This window comes from Pleurodeles waltl, chromosome 3_1 (assembly GCF_031143425.1).
Source record: "Pleurodeles waltl isolate 20211129_DDA chromosome 3_1, aPleWal1.hap1.20221129, whole genome shotgun sequence".
In the NCBI taxonomy this organism is placed as follows: Eukaryota; Metazoa; Chordata; class Amphibia; order Caudata; family Salamandridae; genus Pleurodeles; species Pleurodeles waltl.
In genome coordinates, this window is record NC_090440.1 from 1,401,708,238 (window position 1) to 1,401,729,200 (window position 20,963).

The 20,963-nt window shown below is 48.5% G+C and overlaps 1 protein-coding gene across 4 annotated transcripts in view; it reads left to right on the plus strand.

The window, feature by feature from the left end:
- The window catches only part of LOC138285243 (NXPE family member 4-like), an 859,879-nt gene that overhangs the window by 138,662 nt on the left and 700,254 nt on the right, over positions 1–20,963 (plus strand). For all 4 annotated transcript variants that reach the window (XM_069224936.1, XM_069224935.1, XM_069224938.1 and 1 more), the window contains exon 2: positions 10,860–10,983. The gene's annotated coding sequence lies outside the window, so the exon portion shown is untranslated. The remainder of the gene's footprint in view (positions 1–10,859; positions 10,984–20,963) is intronic.

Here is a 20,963-nt window from a genome sequence, read left to right on the forward strand (position 1 = left end):
CGGTGTCTCAGACACCGTCTGCGAGTCGGTATGGAGTCGCAAAGACTCACCTCATTAATATTAATGAGGTGGGTCGCAAATTGCGGCCCCATAGCGACTATGGGCACTCGCAAACATGGAGGCCTGCTGTAGTCAGCAGACCTCCATGTTCGTGACTGCTTATGAATAAAGCAGTTTTTTTTTTTTAAGTGTAGCCCGTTTTCCTTAAAGGAATACGAGCTGCACTTAAAAAAAAAATCCGAAACCTTTAGTTTCGGTATTTTTTCAGGGCAGGTAGTGGTCCCTTGGACCACTACCTGCCCTGAAAAAAAAATGTGTGGTCCATTCACAAAGGGGAAGGGGTCCCATGGGGACCCCTTCCAATTTGCGAGTGGGTTACCATCCACTTCAAGTGGATGGTAAGTGCGACACCATTTGCGACCGCATATGCGGTCGCAAATGGTATTGCATACCACTGCAAATCGCAAATAGGAAGGGAACACCCCTTCCTATTTGCGATTCGGAAATGCATTTTGCGAGTCAGTCCAGACTCGCAAAATGCATTTCTGCATAGGAAACTGAGATTTGCGACTCGCAAATGGCATTTTTTGCCGTTTGTGACTCGCAAATCGTTTCCTACATCCGGCCCTAAATTTACCAATTCACATTGGCATACTGGTACACACATATAATTCCCTAGTATATGGTACTGAGGTACCCAGGGTATTGGGGTTCCAGGAGATCCCTATGGGCTGCAGCATTTCTTTTGCCACCGATAGGGAGCTCTGACAATTCTTACACAGGCCTGCCTGTGCAGCCTGAGTGAAATAACGTCCACGTTATTTCACAGCCATTTACCACTGCACTTAAGTAACTTATAAGTCACCTACATGTCTACCATTCACCTAGTGAATGTTGGGTGCAAAGTTACTTTGTGTGTGGGTACCCTGGCACTAGCCAAGGTGCCCCCACATCGTTCAGGGCAAATTCCCCGGACTTTGTGAGTGCGGGGACACCATTACATGCGTGCACTGTACATAGGTCACTACCTATGTACAGCGTCACAATGGTAACTCCGAACATGGCCATGTAACATGTCTAAGATCATGGAATTGTCACCCCAATGCCATTCTGGCATTGAGGGGACAATTCCATGATCCCCCGGGTCTCTAGCACAGAACCCGGGTACTGCCAAACTGGCTTTCCGGGTTCTCCACTGCAGCTGCTGCCAGCCCCTCAGACAGGTTTCTGCCCTCCTGGCGTCCAGGTAGCCTTGGTCCAGGAAGGCAGAACAAAGGACTTCCTCTGAGAGAGGGTGTAACAACCTCTCCCTTTGCAAATAGGTGTGAGGGCTGGGGAGGAGTAGCCTCCTCCAGCCTCTGGAAATGCTTTGATGGGCACAGATGGTGCCCATCTCTGCATAAGCCAGTCTACACCGGTTCAGGGATCCCCCAGCCCTGCTCTGGCGCGAAACTGGACAAAGGAAAGGGGAGTGACCACTCCCCTGACCTGCACCTCCCAGGGGAGGTGCCCAGTGCTCCTCCAGTGTGTCCCAGACCTCTGCCATCTTGGAAACAGAGGTGTCTGTGGCACACTGGACTGCTCTGAGTGGCCAGTGCCAGCAAGTGACGTCAGAGGCTCCTTCTGATAGGCTCTTACCTCTCTTGGTAGCCAATCCTCCTTCCTAGGTAGCCAAACCTCCTTTTCTGGCTATTTAGGGTCTCTGCTTTAGGGATCTCACCAGATAACAAATACAAGAGCTCATCAGAGTTCCTTTGCATCTCCCTCTTCACCTTCTGCCAAAGGATCGACCGCTGACTGCTCAGGACGCCTGCAATACCGCAACAAAGTAGCAAGACGACTACTAGCAACCTTGTATCGCTTCATCCTGCCGGCTTTCTCAACTGTTTCCAGGTGGTGCATGCTCTGGGGGTAGCCTGCCTCCTCTCTGCACCAGGAGCTCTGAAGAAATCTCCTGTGGGTCGATGGAATCTTCCTCCTGCAACTGCAGGTACCAAAAAACTACATCACTCGTCCCCTGGGTCCCCTCTCAGCACAACGAGCGTGGTCCCTGGAACTCAGCAACTCTGTCCAAGTAACTCCCACAGTCCAGTGACTCTTCAGTCCACGTTTGGTGGAGGTAAGTCCTTGCCTCCCCACACTAGACTGCATTGCTGGGTACCGCGTGATTTGCAGCTGCTCCGGCTCCTGTGCACTCTTCCAGGATTTCCTTTGTGCACAGCCAAGCCTGGGTCCCTGACACTCTAACCTGCAGTGCACAACCTTCTGAGTTGTCCTCCGGCATCGTGGGACTCCCTTTTGTGACTTCACGTGGACTCTTGTTCACTCTTCTTCCAAGTGCCTGTTCAGGTACTTCTGCGGGTGCTGCCTGCTACTGTGAGGGCTCCCTGACTTGCTGGGCGCCCCCTCTGTCTTCTCCTCCAAGTGGCAACATCCTGGTCTCTCCTGGGCCACAGCATCACCCAAAAACCTCTACCGTGACCCTTGAAGCTAGCAAGGCTTGTTTGCGGTCTTTCTGAATGGGAATACCTCTGCAAGCTTCATCGCGACGTGGGACATCCATCCTCGAAAGGGGAAGTTCCTAGTCTTCTTCTTTCTTGCAGAATTCCAAGCTTCTTCCAACAGGTGGCAGCTTCCTTGCACCCTCAGCTGGCATTTCCTGGGCTCCTGCCCACTCTCGACACTGTCGCGACTATTGGACTTTGTCCCCTTGTCTTACAGGTACTCAGGTCCGGAAATCCACTATTGTTACATTGCTGGTGTTTGTTCTTCCTGCAGAATCCCCCTATCACGACTTCTGTGCTCTCTGGGGGTAGTAGCTGCACTCTACACCTACCTTTCAGGGTCTTGGGGTGGGCTATATTTTCTAACCCTCACTGTTTTCTTACAGTCCCAGCAACCCTCTACAAGCTCACATAGGTTTGTGGTCCATTCGTGATTCGCATTCCATTTTTGGAGTATATGGTATGTGTTGCCCCATACCTATGTGCTCCTATTGCAATCTACTGTAACTTTGCATTGCTTGCATTACTTTTCTTGCTATTACCTGCATAATTTTGGTTTGTGTACATATATCTTGTGTATATATCTTTTCCTCATACTAAGGGTACTCACTGAGATACTTTTGGCATATTGTAATAAAAATAAAGTACCTTTATTTTTAGTACTTCTGTGTATTGTGTTTTCTTATGATATTGTGCGTATGACACCAGTGGTATAGTAGGAGCTTTACATGTCTCCTAGTTCAGCCTAAGCTGCTTTGCCATAGCTACCTTCTATCAGCCTAAGCTGCTAGAAACCCCTCTTCTACACTAATAAGGGATAACTGGACCTGGCACAAGGTGTAAGTACCTCTGGTACCCACTTCAAGCCAGGCCAGCCTCCTACAACAGGTCCTTGGAAGAACCCTCCCCAGCAACCTCAGGGGACTCCTCTGAGTCTGACTGGGTACCCCTTTCCTCTACCTCCTGATCCTGGGATGGGCCAGACTTGTTCTAGTCACTTTCTAGGAGAAGATCTTTTGTAGGATTCTTACCAATTGCTAAACCTCTTTCAATGCAGAGACCCCTCAAACTTTTAAAGTGTAGATTCCCATATGTTGCCTGGACAAATGTGGGAATAAGCTCTACTGCAGACATGACAGAAAAGGTTTCGGACAGAGAGACAAAAAAACTTTTTGGAACTTTAAAAAGAACAGAGAAAAACTTTTTCAAACTTTTGAAAACTTTTGAAAGTTTTCAGAAACTTTTTGGAAAGTTTTAGAGAAGGAAAGTTAAACTGTTTAGGTTACTGTGTATATTCTGAAGTATTTGGTGTATGTTTGTCTTATGAAAAGCACCAATGACAAAGTGGTAAAGCAGTTACAAGTACTTATCCCACCGCTGCACCACCAATGTAGGAGGGTGGCCTTGCTTATAGTGGGTACCTTGTGGTACTTACACCTTGTGCCATGTCCAGTTAACCCTTATTAGTAGATTAGAGGTGTTCTAGCAGCTTCGGCTGATAGAGGTAGCTATAACAGAGCAGCTTAGGCTGAACTAGGAGACATGCAAAGCTCCTACCATACCACTTATATCACTTAGCACTATATCATAAGAAACACAATACTCAGAGTTACTAAAAATAAAGGTACATTATTTTAGTGACAATATGCCAAAAGTATCTCAGAGGATATACTCCCTTAGGAGGTAAGTAATAAACACAAAATATACACACAAATTAAATCAGGTAAGTAAACAGTTAGAAAAGTAGTGCAAACACTGTAGAACACAATAGAATGCAACAGGAGACAATAGGCCTAGGGGCAACACAAACCATATACTCCAAAAGTGGAATGCTAACCACAAATGGACCCCAGGCCTAGTGTAGTGTGTAGAGGGTTGTTGGGAGTGTAAGAACACACTATGGGTGTCCACGATACCCCACCCCAAGACCCAGAAAAGTAGGAGTAAAGTTACTCTACTACCCCAGAAAGACAGTTAAGTCGAGATAGGGGATTCTGCAAAGACAACAACTGACTGCAAAGCACTGAAGATGGATTCCTGGACCTGAGGACCTGTAAAGGAAGGAGACCAAGTCCAGGAGTCACGCAAGTGTCCAGGGGGGCAGGAGCTCACTAATCCCCGGATGAAGGTGCAAAAGTGCTGCCTCTGGGTGAAAGAAGCCAAAGATTCTGCAACAACGGAAGATGCCAGGAAGTTCACCTTTGGTCAGAAGATGTCCCACGGCATGCTGGAGGATGCAGAGTTGTTTCCACGCAGAAAGACCACAAACAAGTCATGCTAGCTGCAAGAGTCGCAGTTGGAGGTTTTGAGTGCTGCCAGGGCCCTGGAAGGAACAGGAGGTCGCCCCTTGGAGGAGGAGACAGATGGGGCGCTCAGCAACACGGAGAGCCCATGCAGAAGCCGGCAGTAACCGCAGAAGTACCTGAACAGGTGTTCAGAATATCTGAGCATGACGGTCGACTCAGCACAACAAAAGAGGGCCCCACAAAGTCAGAGTCCAACTCAGCAAGTTGGGCAATGCAGGACAGAGTGCTGGGGAGCTGGGCTAGGCTGTGCACGAAGGAAGTCTTGCAAAAGTGCACAGAAGCCCGAGCAGCTATAGTTCACACAGTACACAGGATTACTGTCTGGTGTGGGAAGGCAAGGACTTAGCTCTACCAAATTTGGACAGAAGGGCCACTGGACTGTCGGGGACACTTGTACCCAGCTCCTGTGTTCCAGGGACCACGCTCGTCAGGATGAGAGGGGACCCAGAGGACCGGTGATGCAGAAGTTTGGTGCCTGCGTTGGCAGGGGGAAGTTTCCGTCGACCCACAGGAGATTTCTTCTTGCACTCCAGTGCAGGGTGAAGGCAGACAGCCCTCAGAGCATGCACCACCAGGAAACAGTCGAGAAAGCCGGCAGGATGAGGTGCTACAATGTTGCTGGTAGTCTTCTTGCTACTTTGTTGCGGTTTTGCAGGGGTCCTGGAGCAGTCAGCGGTCGATCCTTGGCAGAAGCCAAAGAGGGAAGTGCAGAGGAACTCTGGTGAGCTCTTGCATTCGTTATCTGGTGAGATACCCACAGGAGAGACCCTAAATAGCCCTCAGAGGATGATTGGCTACAAAGAAAGGTAGGCACCTATCAAGAGGGGTCTCTGACGTCACCTGCTGGCACTGGCCACTCAGAGGTGTCCATTGAGCCCTCACACCTCTGCATCCAAGATGGCAGAGGCCTAGGACACACTGGAGGAGCTCTGGGCACCTCCCCTTGGGAGGTGCTGGTCAGGGGAGTGGTCACTCCCCTTTCCTTTGTCCAATTTCCTGCCAGAGCAGGGCTGGGGTGATCCCTGTGAACCAGTGTAGACTTGCTTATGCAAGGAGGGCCCCATCTGTGCCCTTCAAAGCATTTCCAGAGGCCAGGGAAGGCTACTCCTCTCAGGGCCTTAACACCTATTTCCAAAGAGAGAGGGTGTAACACCCTCTCTCAGAGGAAATCCTTTGTTCTGCCTTCCTGGGACTGGACTGCCCAGGCCCCAGGGGGGCAGAAACCTGTCTGAGAGTTGGCAGCAGAGGTAGCTGCAGAGAAAACCCCAGAGAGTTAGTTTGGCAGTACCCGGGCTCTATGCTGGAGCCCCGGGGATGCATGGAATTGTCCCCCCCATACCAGAATGGTATTGGGGTGACAATTCCATGATCCTAGACACGTTACATGGCCATGTTCGGAGTAACCATGGTGACGCTACATATAGGTATTGACCTATATGTAGCGCATGTCTGTAATGGTGGCCCGCACTCACAAAGTCTTTGGAAATTGCCCTGAACAATGTAGGGGCACCTTGGCTAGTGCCAGGGTGCCCTCACACTAAGTAACTTTGCACCTAACCTTCACTAAGTGAGGGTTAGACATATAGGTGACTTATAAGTTACTTAAGTGCAGTGGTAAATGGCTGTGAAATAACGTGGACGTTATTTCACTCAGGCTGCACTGGCAGGCCTGTGTAAGAATTGTCAGAGCTCCCTATGGGTGGCAAAAGAAATGCTGCAGCCCATAGGGATCTCCTGGAACCCCAATACCCTGGGTACCTCAGTACCATATACTAGGGAATAAAATGGGTGTACCAGTATGCCAATGTGAATTGGTGAAATTGGTCACTAGCCTGTTACTGACAAATTTAGAAAGCAGAGAGAGCATAAACACTGAGGTTCTGGTTAGCAGAGCCTCAGTGAGACAGTTAGGCATCACACAGGGAACACATACATGTAGGCCACAAACTTATGAGCACTAGGGTCCTGGCTAGCAGGGTCCCAGTGACACATAACAAACATACTGACAACATAGGGTTTTCACTATGAGCACTGGGCCCTGGCTAGCAGGATCCCAGTGAGACAGTGAAAACACCCTGACATATACTCACAAACAGGCCAAAAGTGGGGGTAACAAGGCTAGAAAGAGGCTACTTTCTCACACTCAGTCACTGCTGCTGGCCCCATTCTTGCAGTCACTACAACATCTGACATCCTGCACTCACCACAACTACACTGTCAGACACTTGCAGCACACTCACCAGACCTGCAGACACCCAGACAACATCTATGTACACTGACAGCCTGTTTTCTCCCACTGTGTCCACCCCAAAACACTCAAACCTTCTCAGACATCAACACAAGTCACATCCACCACACATCAGCATACTTTACAGGTGACTTATCTAATAAACTCGACAAACGCCACTATCCCCATACTGTGGTCAAAACCGCATACAAGCGGGCGAAACCCCTAACAGAGATATCCTGTTATCCAATACACCACGCCCCTCAGACACCAAGCTTACTTGTGTATCAACCTTTACCCCTCTTTCTAACTCTGTTAAGAAAATCGTGAATAAGAGATGGGCTATCTTATGCAGTGGAGGAAAACAAATCCCCAAGCCTCTATTCGCTTTTAAACGTACCACCAATATTAGAGACCTATTGGTACACACCAGACCGCGTCCAGCTCTTGAACAATCACGTCAACAACCCCTTTGGGGCATCCCTCCAGTGACTGGTCATTTTCCCTGTGGTCACTGTAATGTTTGCACGTTCACTAAACAGTTAAAGTCTATTAACTTCGAACATAGTGGGATTTGGCGACTGGACAAACATACTAACTGCAATACTAAGAACTGTGTGTACATGATTACCTGCCCATGTGAGCTCCAGTATATAGGAATGACTACCAGACCAGTTAAACTTAGGATAAATGAACATCGTAGCAATATCAGATGTCGCCGTGTCACCACCAAATTGGCCCAACATTTCCTTGATATCGCACACAGCCCAGATGACTTGTGGTGGGTGGTCCTCCAGATAGATCCACACAGGACTGCTAATTCCCTTTTTAAGCTAGAACAACGATGGGTGTTCAAACTCCGTACCCATATTCAAGGACTCAATGATGCCATTCCCTGGACCAGTTTTACTTGTTAAGTTGTAACAACTACCTCCTTTTCCTACCACATAGCTAACCATCAGCATGGTCAATATCCGTGTCTACTGTAGTGTTTAGCATTATCCAGACTTGTCCGCCACTTTCTATTAGATACTGGTTTATTAACCCGACATATTTGATATTTAGACTTGATCTGGGCCATTATGCCCGTTCTTTGTATTTTTTGCATCTTTATATCAAACAGGCTAAAGTGCCCTAGCCTGTCATATCTGACATTCATTTCGTTTCTTTACTAAGCAACGTTTGCTCTTTTACACTTTTTCTAGTTCTATGCCCCCTCGGGTCTTGTCACTGTGGTCCTCTGTTTATTTCCACTACTTGCTGGGACGCACGGTCACGCGTCCTCCACGTGATTTCACGTAGTCTCTTCTCCGGGCTGAATGATTTAAGATTCCCGGTTGCCATCGCCATGGTAACATGCAGGACTCGCGGACACGGGCAGGTTTACTTACCGGTCACGGCAGCATTTGTAGTAAGTGCGGACTGATTTTTTACGGGCTACGAGTGTATTTCCCATCAACTTTTAGACAAGTCCTTTGCATCGTTAATGACGGCAATCCTTTCGGTTTCATTGCTGTTGTGACCTAACGCGTCACGTTTGTGTAAATAACTGCCTTTCTCACTAGCTATTAGTTGTATCTCACGACCTTTACGGGCTAATAACACACAATTCATTAACTTTTATACTTATTCTCTGTACCGTCAATGACGGCAATTTTCTCTCTTTGACTAAGCTCTTGCTACCGAACGCGTCACATTTGTGATTAGATCTGCCGGTTTTCAGGCAGCTTTCTCTCACTCGAGAGTCACTCTTTTCTAATTAACTTACAATTACCGGCGATTTGACCAGCACGCAGCCGGTATATGGGAGTCTGATATTCGTGGATATATATATTTGTTGGCCACATTAGTCCCATGACATTACTATATATATTTTTACATTGATCTACATATACTTGAGAAGAATAGTTTTGCAATTTCCGAGATCTAGGGTATCCTTACTATTGTAAATAATTGTAAATAAGTGTGTATTGACTGAGCATGATCAGCATGAGCCAGCATTGATTTTTCCGAATTTATTTGTCCCTGATTTTTTCGATTGAAAAATATTTGTTGAAATGGTTTAATCAGACTTATCCTTACTACGACTCGCAATGAACATTATGTTTTCCTGCCTATTTGGGTGTGTTTCTCCATTTAGACTTGCAATTGTGGTCGACCATTGGTCCACGTAGTCCTATGGAGCACTTTTCCCTAATGCGGGTGGTAAGCTCCTTTTTTACATATTTATGTGCACTTTTGTCATTTGCCACCACGGACACTTTGTCTCACTATTTCACGTTTTCATGTCTTCTGTGGATGTCTTGCGTTACACTGTTCAATAATTAATTGATTTGTTTCATTTTCAGGGCTCTAGTTAGGAAACATATTTACCTGACTTATGTAAGTAATTTGATACCTGTTCTATATAGATCTGTGTAGTTACCTGTAATTACTGGTACTCCGATTTAGAAGACACATTAGTTCTGCTTGACTAGGAGATATAGCAAGTCAATTTTGGTCCTGACGAAGCATCAATGGACCCGTATGGGCCACTAGGATGCGAAACATGTTGACCGATGAAAAGGGTTGGTTCGCAAATTGTGTAAAAACCTCCCGTTGATTCATAGATCTCATTAGAGTGATTGATCATTGTTTCTACTTCACTCGTCTGACTTCACGTTTTTAATCTTGGTCCCTACCTTCCAACTTGCTCAATAAAGTATTTAACCATTGGGGGTTGTGAGAGCCAATTTTATCTCTTTCACTTTTTTGATCTCCTACACACTCTGTCCTCCCCCCACTCAACTCTGGGGCATGGCACCATCATCATAAAAGATCTCCGGCAAAGAGCCCCCCCAATTGGGGTGGAGCCCGTCAGACATTGCAGCGCCGGTCTGACGAGGAGCTGTACCAATGATGAAGCATGACATCCTTTGGATGTGTGAGGTTAATTGCTCCTACAATTGAGGACCCTCTTGTGTGTTTTCATTTCATTTTTTCCTCCTGGAACAGTGTATCACAATACTTTTTATTACTTTACAGGCACCTTCATCCACGTCCGGCACACCTACACCTAGTGCAAGCACTCCCTCCACCTCCACTCCCAGACCTTCCTCCAAATCCCCCCCAACTGCCCCAAAGAAGTTTTTCCTCTCCCGTGTTGACCTGTTGGAACCCACTGGTCCAAACCCATCTCGTCCCTAAACGTGCCCATCTCCTTGCCCAGTACACTCCTTCCACGTCCAAGTCCACCCCAGTCTACCCTTCCCATTCCTGTGCCCCTTCCCCAGAGAGGAAGAAGCCCTGTGTTGCCCTAGATCCCTCTGCCACCCCCCGGTCCAATCCCATTCCACCACTTTCCAAGGGCAAGCCCAAATCCTCTTTACCTTCCAAACCTAAGCCTAAGCCCCCCCCCTTCGAGAGATAAGTCGCCCCCCCCCCCTGCCCCTGTTCCCTGAGGTGCCTTGCTGCCCCATTGATGCCCCCTTCAGGTGGAGTTTCCTGTGCACATGCGGGAGTCAGGTCTGGCCTAATTTGGCCCTTTTGGGATTGTCTAATAGACTGGCCAATGGCCTTATTTGAACAGTACGTTTTTTACTGAGAATAAATTGCAGTGCCCAGGTGTGCTGTTGGAACATTATGGTGACGTTGTTTCAGCATTTCACTGTGGGGGGGTGTTATGCACATGTGTGTACTTTGGTACAGATCTTTGTTACCTTGTGTCGGGTAAGTTCAACTTGTTCTGGTGTGTTTGGTGTGTGATGGTGGGAGGGGTGGGGGTGCGTTGCAGAGTGGGTGGCGTGGGTGTGTAACTGTGTTCTTTCTTCCCATGTGTACTAGGTTGCTGTACTTACCGTCGTCTTGGTCAGCGGTCACAGTTGTGGAGGTATATGGCAAGGAGCAACACCAGCATTATTTCCAACTCTCTCTCCATGTCTGCGTCGGCGTGTTGTGTGTGCCTCTGGTGAGTATTTCCTTTTATTTTGTTAATTTCCGCCATGCTTTGTGTGGCGTGGTTCCCGCCCCAGAACTGACGGCAGTCTTGTGCTTCATAATTTGGTGGGTGGGTGGTTCCTTTCCGCCGGCCTGTGGGCAACCTCCTCCGTCCTCGTCGGCACTCCAGTGATGGCGATGTCTGGATAGACCGCTACTTGTTTCTCATGTGCTTCATTATTTAGCAGTCCGGACCGCCAGCTTGTTGGCGGTAGTTACTGCCACTGCCGGCGGGGCAGCATTTACTGCCATATTCAAAATGACCACCAGAGTTTTTTCAAAGAGAGTTACCATCCAATGCACACAAGGTCGAAATGGAACTACAATATACTCTTTTTTGTGTAAACCACATACATATCAACACATAATTTTCACATATGCCCACACATGATGAAGGCAAGCAGACCAATTTATGGGTACTTCATGGATCCTTAAGTAGCAAATGTCAGTGGGCATCCTCCACCTACAGGTACAGAAACAAAGCCCTATGGCCCTCTACCATGAAGCCATTACCATCACTTCTAGTTACAGCATAAGTTTGGGTTGAAGAGGCAGTAGTAACTGGATTGAGGAGTACACAAAGGGCAACAGTACCTGTAAGACAAAGGGACCAAGTCCAAGAGTCACGACAGTGTCGAGAGTGGGCAGGAGCCCAGGAAATGCCCGCTGAGGGTGCAAGGAAGCTGCCACCGGATGGAAGAAGCTTGGTGTTTTGCAAGAACGAAGAGGACTAGGGAATTCTCCTTTGGAAGACGGATGTAGCAGGTCGCGATAAAGCTTGCAAAGGTGTTCCCACGCAGAAAGACCACTAACAAGCACTGCTAGCTGCAAGGATCGCGGTAGAGGTTTTTGGGTGCTGCTGTGGCCCAGGAGGGACCAGGATGTCGCCACTTAGAGGAGGAGACAGAGGGGGTGCCCAGCAACTCAGGGAGCCCTCACAGAAGCAGGCAGTACCCGCAGAAGTACCCAACCAGGCACTTAGAAGAAAAGTGAGCTGGAATCCCCGCAAAGTCACAAAACAGAGTCACACGACGCCGGAGGACAACTCAGAAGATTGTGCACTGCAGGGTGGTGTGCTGGGGACCCAGGCTTGGCTGTGCACGAAGGCAATCCTGGAAGAGTGCACAGGAGCCGGAGCAGCTGCAAATCAAGCGGTGCACAGCTTTGCAGTCTAGGGTGGAGAGGCAAGGACTTACCTCCACTAAAGTTGGACTGAATAGTCACTGGACTGTGGGAGTCACTTGGACAGAGTTGCTGTGTTCCAAGGACCACGCTCGTCAGGATGAGAGGAGACCCAGAGGACCAGTGTGTAGGAAAGTACCATCTTGCCTGGCATGTTACCCCCATATTTCACTGTATATATATTGTTTTAGTCTATTTGTCACTGGGACCCTGCCAGGCAGGGACCCAGTGCTCATAAGTATGTGCCCTGTATGTGTTCCCTGTGTGATGCCTAACTGTCTCACTGAGGCTCTGCTAACCAGAACCTCAGTGGTTATGCTCTCTCTGCTTTCCAAATTTGTCACTAACAGGCTAGTGACTAAATTTAACAATTGACATTGGCATACTGGTACACCCATATAATTCCCTAGTATATAGTACCAAGGTACCCAGGGTATTGGGGTTCCAGGAGATCCCTATGGGCTGCAGCATTTCTTTTGCCACCCATAGGGAGCTCTGACAATTCTTACACAGGCCTGTCACTGCAGCCTGCGTGAAATAACGTCCACATTATTTCACAGCCATTTACCATTGCATTTAAGTAACCTTTAAGTCACCTATATGTCTAACCTTCACCTGGTGAAGGTTGGGTGCAAAGTTACTTAGTGTGTGGGCACCCTGGCACTAGCCAAGGTGCCCCCACATCGTTCAGGGCAAATTCCCCGGACTTTGTGAGTGCGGGGACACCATTACACGCGTGCACTGCACATAGGTCACAACCTATGTACAGCATCACAATGGTAACTCTGAACATGGCCATGTAACATGTCTAAGATCATGGAATTGTCACCCCAATGCCATTCTGGCATTGGGGGGACAATTCCATGATCCCCCGGGTCTCTAGCATAGTACCCGGGTACTGCCAAACTGCCTTTCCGGTGTGACCACTGCAGCTGCTGCTGCTGCCAACCCCTCGGACAGGTTTCTGCCCTCCTGGGCTCCAGGCAGCCCTGGCCCAGGAAGGCAGAACAAAGGACTTCCTCTGAGAGAGGGTGTAACACCCTCTCCCTTTGGAAATAGGTGTCAGGGCTGGGGAGGAGTAGTCTCCCCCAGCCTCTGGAAATGCTTTGATAGGCACAGATGGTGCCAATCTCCGCATAAGCCAGTCTACACCGGTTTAGAGATCCCCCCAGCCCTGCTCTGGCGCGAAACTGGACAAAGGAAAGGGGAGTGACCACTCCCCTGACCTGCACCTCCCAGGGGAGGTGCCCAGAGCTCCTCCAGTTTGTCCCAGACCTCTGCCATCTTGGAAACAGATGTGTTTGTGGCACACTGGACTACTCTGAGTGGCCAGTGCCAGCAGGTGACATCAGAGGCTCCTTCTGATAGGCTCTTACCTCTCTTGGTAGCCAATCCTCCTTCCTTGGCAGCCAAACCTCCTTTTCTGGCTATGTAGGGTCTCTTCTTTGGGGAATTCTTCAGATAACGAATGCAAGAGCTCACCAGAGTTCCTCTGCATCTCCCTCTTCACCTTCTGCCAAAGGATCGACCGCTGAGTGCTCAGGACCCCTGCAAAACCGCAACAAAGTAGCAAGGTGACCACTAGCAACCTTGTACCGCTTCATCCTGCCGGCTTTCTCGACTGTTTCCAGTTGGTGCATGCTCTGGGGGTAGTCTTCCTCCTCTCTGCACCAGGAGCTCTGAGGAAATCTCCCGTGGGTTGACGGAATCTTCCCCCTGCAACCTCAGGCACCAAAAGACTGCATCACTGGTCGTCTGGGTCCCCTCTCAGCACGACGAGCGTGGTCCCTGGATCTCAGCAACTCTGTCCAAGTGACTCACACAGTCCGGTGACTCTTCAGTCCACGTTTGGTGGAGGTAAGTCCTTGCCTCCCCACGCTAGACTGCATTGCTGGGTACCACGTGATTTGCAGCTGCTCTGACTCCTGTGCACTCTTCCAGGACTACCTTTGTGCACAGCCAAGCCTGGGTCCCGACACTCTAACCTGCAGTGTACAACCTTCTGAGTTGTCCTCCGGCGTCGTGGGACTCCCTTTTCTGACTTCGGGTGGACTCTGGTTCACTTTTCTTCCCAGTGCCTGTTCAGGTACTTCTGCTGGTGCTGCCTGCTTCTGTGAGGGCTCCCTGAGTTGTGGGGCGCCCCCTCTGTCTCCTTCTCCAAGTGGCGACATCCTGGTCCCTCCTTGGCCACAGCAGCACCCAAAAACACCTGCCACGACCCTTGCAGCTAGCAAGGCTTGTTTGCAGTCTTTCTGCGTGGGAACACCTCTGCAAGCTTCATCGCGACGTGGGACATCCGTCTTCCAAAGGAGAAGTCCCTAGCTCTCTTCTTTCTTGCAGAACTCCAAGCTTCTTCCAACAGGTGGCAGCTTCCTTGCACCCTCAGCTGGCATTTCCTGGGCTCCTGCCCACTCTCGACACTGTCGCAACTATTGGACTTGGTCCCCTTCTCTTACAGGTACTCAGGTCTGGAAATCCACTGTTGTTGCATTGCTGGTGTTTGTTCTTCCAGCAGAAACCCCCTATCACGACTTCTGTTCTATCTGGGGTTAGTAGGTGCACATTACACCTACCTTTAAGGGTCTTGGGGTGGGCTATTTTTCTAACCCTCACTGTTTTCTTACAGTCCCAGTGACCCTCTACAAGCTCACATAGGTTTGGGGTCCATTCGTGGTTCGCATTCCACTTTTGGAGTGTATGGTTTGTGTTGCCCCTATACCTGTGTGCTCCTATTGCAATCTACTGTAATTTTATACTGCTTGCATTACTTTTCTTGCTATTACCTGCATACTTTTGGTTTGTGTACATATATCTTGTGTATATAACTTATCCTCATACTGAGGGTACTCACTGAGATACTTTTGGCATATTGTCATAAAAATAAAGTACCTTTATTTTTAGTACTTCTGTGTATTGTGTTTTCTTATGATATTGTGCATATGACACCAGTGGTATAATAGGAGCTTTACAAGTCTCCTAGTTCAGCCTAAGCTGCTTTGCCAGAGCTACCTTATGTAGGAGGCTGGACTGGCTTGTAGTGAGTACCAAGGGGTACTTGCACCTTGCACCAGGCCCAGTTATCCCTTATTAGTGTATAGGGTGTCTAGCAGCTTAGGCTGATAGATAATGGTAGTTTAGCAGAGCAGCTTAGGCTGAACTAGGAGACGTGTGAAGCTACTACAGTACCACTTAGTGTCATATGCACAATATCATAAGAAAACACAATACACAGTTATACTAAAAATAAAGGTACTTTATTTTTATGACAATATGCCAAAGTATCTTAGAGTGTACCCTCAGTGAGAGGATAGGAAATATACACAAGATATATATACACAATAGCAAAAATATGCAGTATAGTCTTAGAAAACAGTGCAAACAATGTATAGTTACAATAGGATGCAATGGGGAAACATAGGGATAGGGGAAACACAAACCATATACTCCAAAAGTGGAATGTAAACCACGAATGGACCCCAAACCTATGTGACCTTGTAGAGGGTCGCTGGGACTATTAGAAAATAGTGAGAGTTAGAAAAATAACCCTCCCCAAGACCCTGAAAAGTGAGTGCAAAGTGCACTAAAGTTCCCCTAAGGACAAAGAAGTCGTGTTAGAGGAATAATGCAGGAAAGACACAAACCAACAATGCAACAACTGTGGATTTCCAATCTAGGGTACCTGTGGAACAAGGGGACCAAGTCCAAAAGTCACAAGCAAGTCGGAGATGGGCAGATGCCCAGGAAATGCCAGCTGCGGGTGCAAAGAAGCTTCTACTGGACAGAAGAAGCTGCGGTTTCTGCAGGAACGAAAAGGGCTAGAGACTTCCCCTTTGGTGGACAGATCCCTCTCGCCGTGGAGAGTCGTGCAGAAGTGTTTTCCCGCCGAAAGAACGCCAACAAGCCTTGCTAGCTGCAAATTGTGCGGTTAGCGTTTTTGGACGCTGCTGAGGCCCAGGAGAGACCAGGAGGTCGCAAATTGGACCAGCAGAGAGAGGAGACGTCGAGCAAGACAAGGAGCCCTCTCTGAAGCAGGTAGCTCCCGGAGAAGTGCCAGAAACAGGCACTACGAGGATGTGTGAAACAGTGCTTGCCGAAGTTGCACAAAGGAGTCCCACGTCGCCGGAGACCAACTTAGAAAGTCGTGCAATGCAGGTTAGAGTGCCGTGGACCCAGGCTTGTCTGTGCACAAAGGATTTCCGCCGGAAGTGCACAGGGGCCGGAGTAGCTGCAAAAGTCGCGGTTCCCAGCAATGCAGCCCAGCGAGGTGCGCCAAGGACTTACCTCCACCAAACTTGGACTGAAGAGTCACTGGACTGTGGGGGTCACTTGGACAGAGTTGCTGGATTCGAGGGATCTCGCTCGTCGTGCTGAGAGGAGACCCAAGGGACCGGTAATGCAGCTTTTTGGTGCCTGCGGTTGCAGGGGGAAGATTCCGTCGACCCACTGGAGATTTCTTCGGAGCTTCTGGTGCAGAGAGGAGGCAGACTACCCCCACAGCATGCACAAGCAGGAAAACAGTCGAGAAGGCGGCAGGATCAGCGTTACAGAGTTGCAGTAGTTGTCTTTGCTACTATGTTGCAGTTTTGCAGGCTTCCAGCGCGGTCAGCAGTCTATTCCTTATCAGAAGGTGAAGAGAGAGATGCAGAGGAACTCGGATGAGCTCTTGCATTCGTTATCTAAAGTTTCCCCAGAGACAGAGACCCTAAATAGCCAGAAAAGAGGGTTTGGCTACCTAGGAGAGAGGATAGGCTAGCAACACCTGAAGGAGCCTATCACAAGGAGTCTCTGACGTCACCTGGTGGCACTGGCCACTCAGAGCAGTCCAGTGTGCCAGCAGCACCTCTGTTTCCAAGATGGCAGAGGTCTGGAGCACACTGGAGGAGCTCTGGACACCTCCCAGGGGAGGTGCAGGTCAGGGGAGTGGTCACTCCCCTTTCCTTTGTCCAGTTTCGCGCCAGAGCAGGGCTAAGGGGTCGCCTGAACCGGTGTAGACTGGCTTATGCAGAATTGGGCACATCTGTGCCCAAGAAAGCATTTCCAGAGGCTGGGGGAGGCTACTCCTCCCCTGCCTTCACACCATTTTCCAAAGGGAGAGGGTGTCACACCCTCTCTCAGAGGAAGTTCTTTGTTCTGCCATCCTGGGCCAGGCCTGGCTGGACCCCAGGAGGGCAGATGCCTGTCTGAGGGGTTGGCAGCAGCAGCAGCTGCAGTGAATCCCCAGGAAGGGCAGTTTGGCAGTACCAGGGTCTGTGCTACAGACCACTGGGATCATGGGATTGTGCCAACTATGCCAGGATGGCATAGAGGGGGCAATTCCATGATCATAGACATGTTACATGGCCATATTCGGAGTTACCATTGTGAAGCTACATATAGGTAGTGACCTATATGTAGTGCACGCGTGTAATGGTGTCCCCGCACTCACAAAGTTCAGGGAATTGGCTCTGAACAATGTGGGGGCACCTTGGCTAGTGCCAGGGTGCCCTCACACTAAGTAACTTTGCACCTAACCTTTACCAGGTAAAGGTTAGACATATAGGTGACTTATAAGTTACTTAAGTGCAGTGTAAAATGGCTGTGAAATAACGTGGACGTTATTTCACTCAGGCTGCAGTGGCAGGCCTGTGTAAGAATTGTCAGAGCTCCCTATGGGTGGCAAAAGAAATGCTGCAGCCCATAGGGATCTCCTGGAACCCCAATACCCTGGGTACCTCAGTACCATATACTAGGGAATTATAAGGGTGTTCCAGTAAGCCAATGTAAATTGGTAAAATTGGTCACTAGCCTGTCAGTGACAATTTGAAATAAATGAGAGAGCATAACCACTGAGGTTCTGGTTAGCAGAGCCTCAGTGAGACAGGTAGGCACCACACAGGGAACACATACATATAGGCCACAAACTTATGAGCACTGGGTTCCTGACTAGCAGGGTCCCAGTGACACATAACAAACATACTGAAAACATGGGGTTTTCACTATGAGCACTGGGCCCTGGCTAGCAGGATCCCAGTGAGACAGTGAAAACACCCTGACATACACTCACAAACAGGCCAAAAGTGGGGGTAACAAGGCTAGAAAGAGGCTACTTTCTCACACCCCCCCCCCCAAACGAAGGACAATAAGGCTAACCTTGGCCAGTTGAGACTTTATTGTCTAAGTGGTGATAAGTAGAGAGTAGCTCTGCAATAGACTGGTTACTCCCTTTATCATCCACTATATGGTTACTTCCCTGTGGGGATGTAAACCACCCTGTTTGAAGTTTTTTAGCTAAGCAACAATGTGAAGATGTATTTTCAGAGTTTCTATCAGTAAGTTTAAGTTTAGAGCAGTGGGAATTGTCCACTGAACCTATTTGTAATGATGGAAATGCCAGACAGGGATGCTGTCTCAGTAAAGCCATAGCTGGGCAAAAACTTTGTCCATGTGGCTGGAAGAGAGAACAGGGATGCTGTTTCTCTTGAGTTGGAGCAGGGCAGGGATGCTGTCCTATGAGCTCCACACTAGGGCAGGGATGCTATCCTAAGTGTTGTGAGGCAGTGCAGGGTTTCTGCGCTAAAGTTTCTCTGGGAGGGTTGGAGGGATGCTCCATGTTAACTAAAATGGTGCTCTTTTTGTCACCAATGTTAGTTATCCCACAGAGAGGTACTTCTACCTCAGGGAGTCCAGCTTTGCCAGCTGATGATTCCCTTGGAACAGGTGCCACCCCAGGAGAGGTTTCTCCCACCACAGGAATGGTATCCTGAATGGTAGGGTGGTTAGGGGATACTGTGATACCCTTTTTACCTGTTGATGGAGAGGGATCCTGAGTTTTCAGGCCTTCTCTCCTTTGCTTTTTCATTTCAGTAGAAATGAGAGGGAACAATTCCTCTGGGATGCCCAGCATGGCTGCATGGGCATAAAACTCTACATCAGCCCAACCTGAGGCCTCTAGGTCATTACCTAAGAGACAGTCTACAGGTAAGCTAGGTGATACCACCACCTGCTTAGGGCCAGTAACTCCACCCCAACTAAACTGAATTATAGCTAAGGGAAGAAACTTAGTGGAGTTATGGACATCAATAATCTTATACTGTTGTCCAATGATGTGTTGATCAGGGTGCACTAGGTTTTCAGTCACCAAAGTGATACTGGCACCTGTGTCCCTGTAGTCCAAGGCCTCAACACCATTTATTGAAACTGTCTGCCTGTACTTATCCATTGTAAGGGGACAAGCAGCCAGTGTGGCAAGGCCAATGCCACTAGGTGTGACAGAAACTGTCTTGGGACTGACTTCCCCAGTTTCTATGATGGACCCATAAGTGAACCCAACTACACCCTTTGCTTGACTGTTGCCAGCAGTCCCACCACTAGTACCACTACTGCTAGGGGCACTAGAGCTTGATGTATTAGTGGTGGTAGGCTCAGGGGGTTTACCTGGACAGGACTTATCCCCTGGCCTATGGCCTCTGTTTTTACACACAAAGCACCAAGGCTTTTTAATGTGTGCAGGTTGGGAAGAAGAGGAAGAATTTGTTTTATCCCCACCCTCTGAAGAGTGTTTAAGATTTGAAGTGGGATCTTTGGTTTTACCCTTATCCCCATGCTTACCTTGAGATTTTTCACCATCTTTCTTCTTATTGCCATCTTTGTCACCCCCTGTATGAACTTTTCTGTTCACCCTTGTTCTGACCCATTTGTCTGCCTTCTTTCCCAATTCTTGGGGAGAGGTCAGATCAGAGTCTACCAGGTACTGGTGCAACAAATCAGACACACAATTATTAAGAATATGCTCTCTCAGGATCAAGTTATACAGGCTGTCATAATCAGTAACTTTACTGCCATGTAACCACCCCTCCAAGGCCTTCACTGAATGGTCAATGAAATCAACCCAGTCTTGTGAAGACTCCTTTTTGGTCTCTCTGAACTTTATCCTGTACTGTTCAGTGGTTAAGCCATAACCATCTAGGAGTGCATTCTTAAGAACTTGGAAATTATTAGCATCATTTTCTTTCACAGTAAGGAGCCTATCCCTACCTTTTCCACTAAATGATAGCCATAGGATAGCAGCCCACTGCCTTTGAGGGACATCTTGCACAACACAGGCCCTCTCAAGTGCAGCAAACCACTTGTTAATGTCATCCCCCTCCTTGTAAGGGGGAACTATCATTGGCAGATTCCTGGAATCATGCTCTTTTGCAGGATGACTATGGGGAATACTGCTGCTGCCACCATGGGTTTCTAAACCCAACTTCTGTCTTTCCTTCTCTAATTCTAAAGACTGTCTATCCAAATCCAGCTGTTGCTTTTTAAGCTTCAGTCTGGTTTGTTCCACTCTCAATCTATTGAGCTCCCTTTCTAACAATCTGTCATCAGGGTGGGTGGGAGGGACATTTCTAGATACAGAGGTATGATGGGAATGAACAGAAGGAGACCTGTCCCTTACAGAGGGCACCCTAACAGCTTGGCTAACAGTATAATGTGAGAGCACACCATCAGTATGGTGTGATTCAACCTCTGTACCAACTATGCTAGACTGTCTAGTAATGGGCAGGCTGAGAAGTTTCTTTCCTGAATCTTTTCCTGGGGGAGTCCCTGGATCAGATTGAGAACCATTAGCTACTTTTTCAACAGATTGGGCACTTATGGCCTTATCCTGTACTCTAAGCATGTTAATTAACAGTTCTAAGGAAGGATTCTTCTCTTCACTCAAACCTCTCTCTATGCAGAGACTCCTTGCTCCTTTCCAGCTAAGGTGATCATATGCAAGTTTGGACAGATCAACATTTTGGC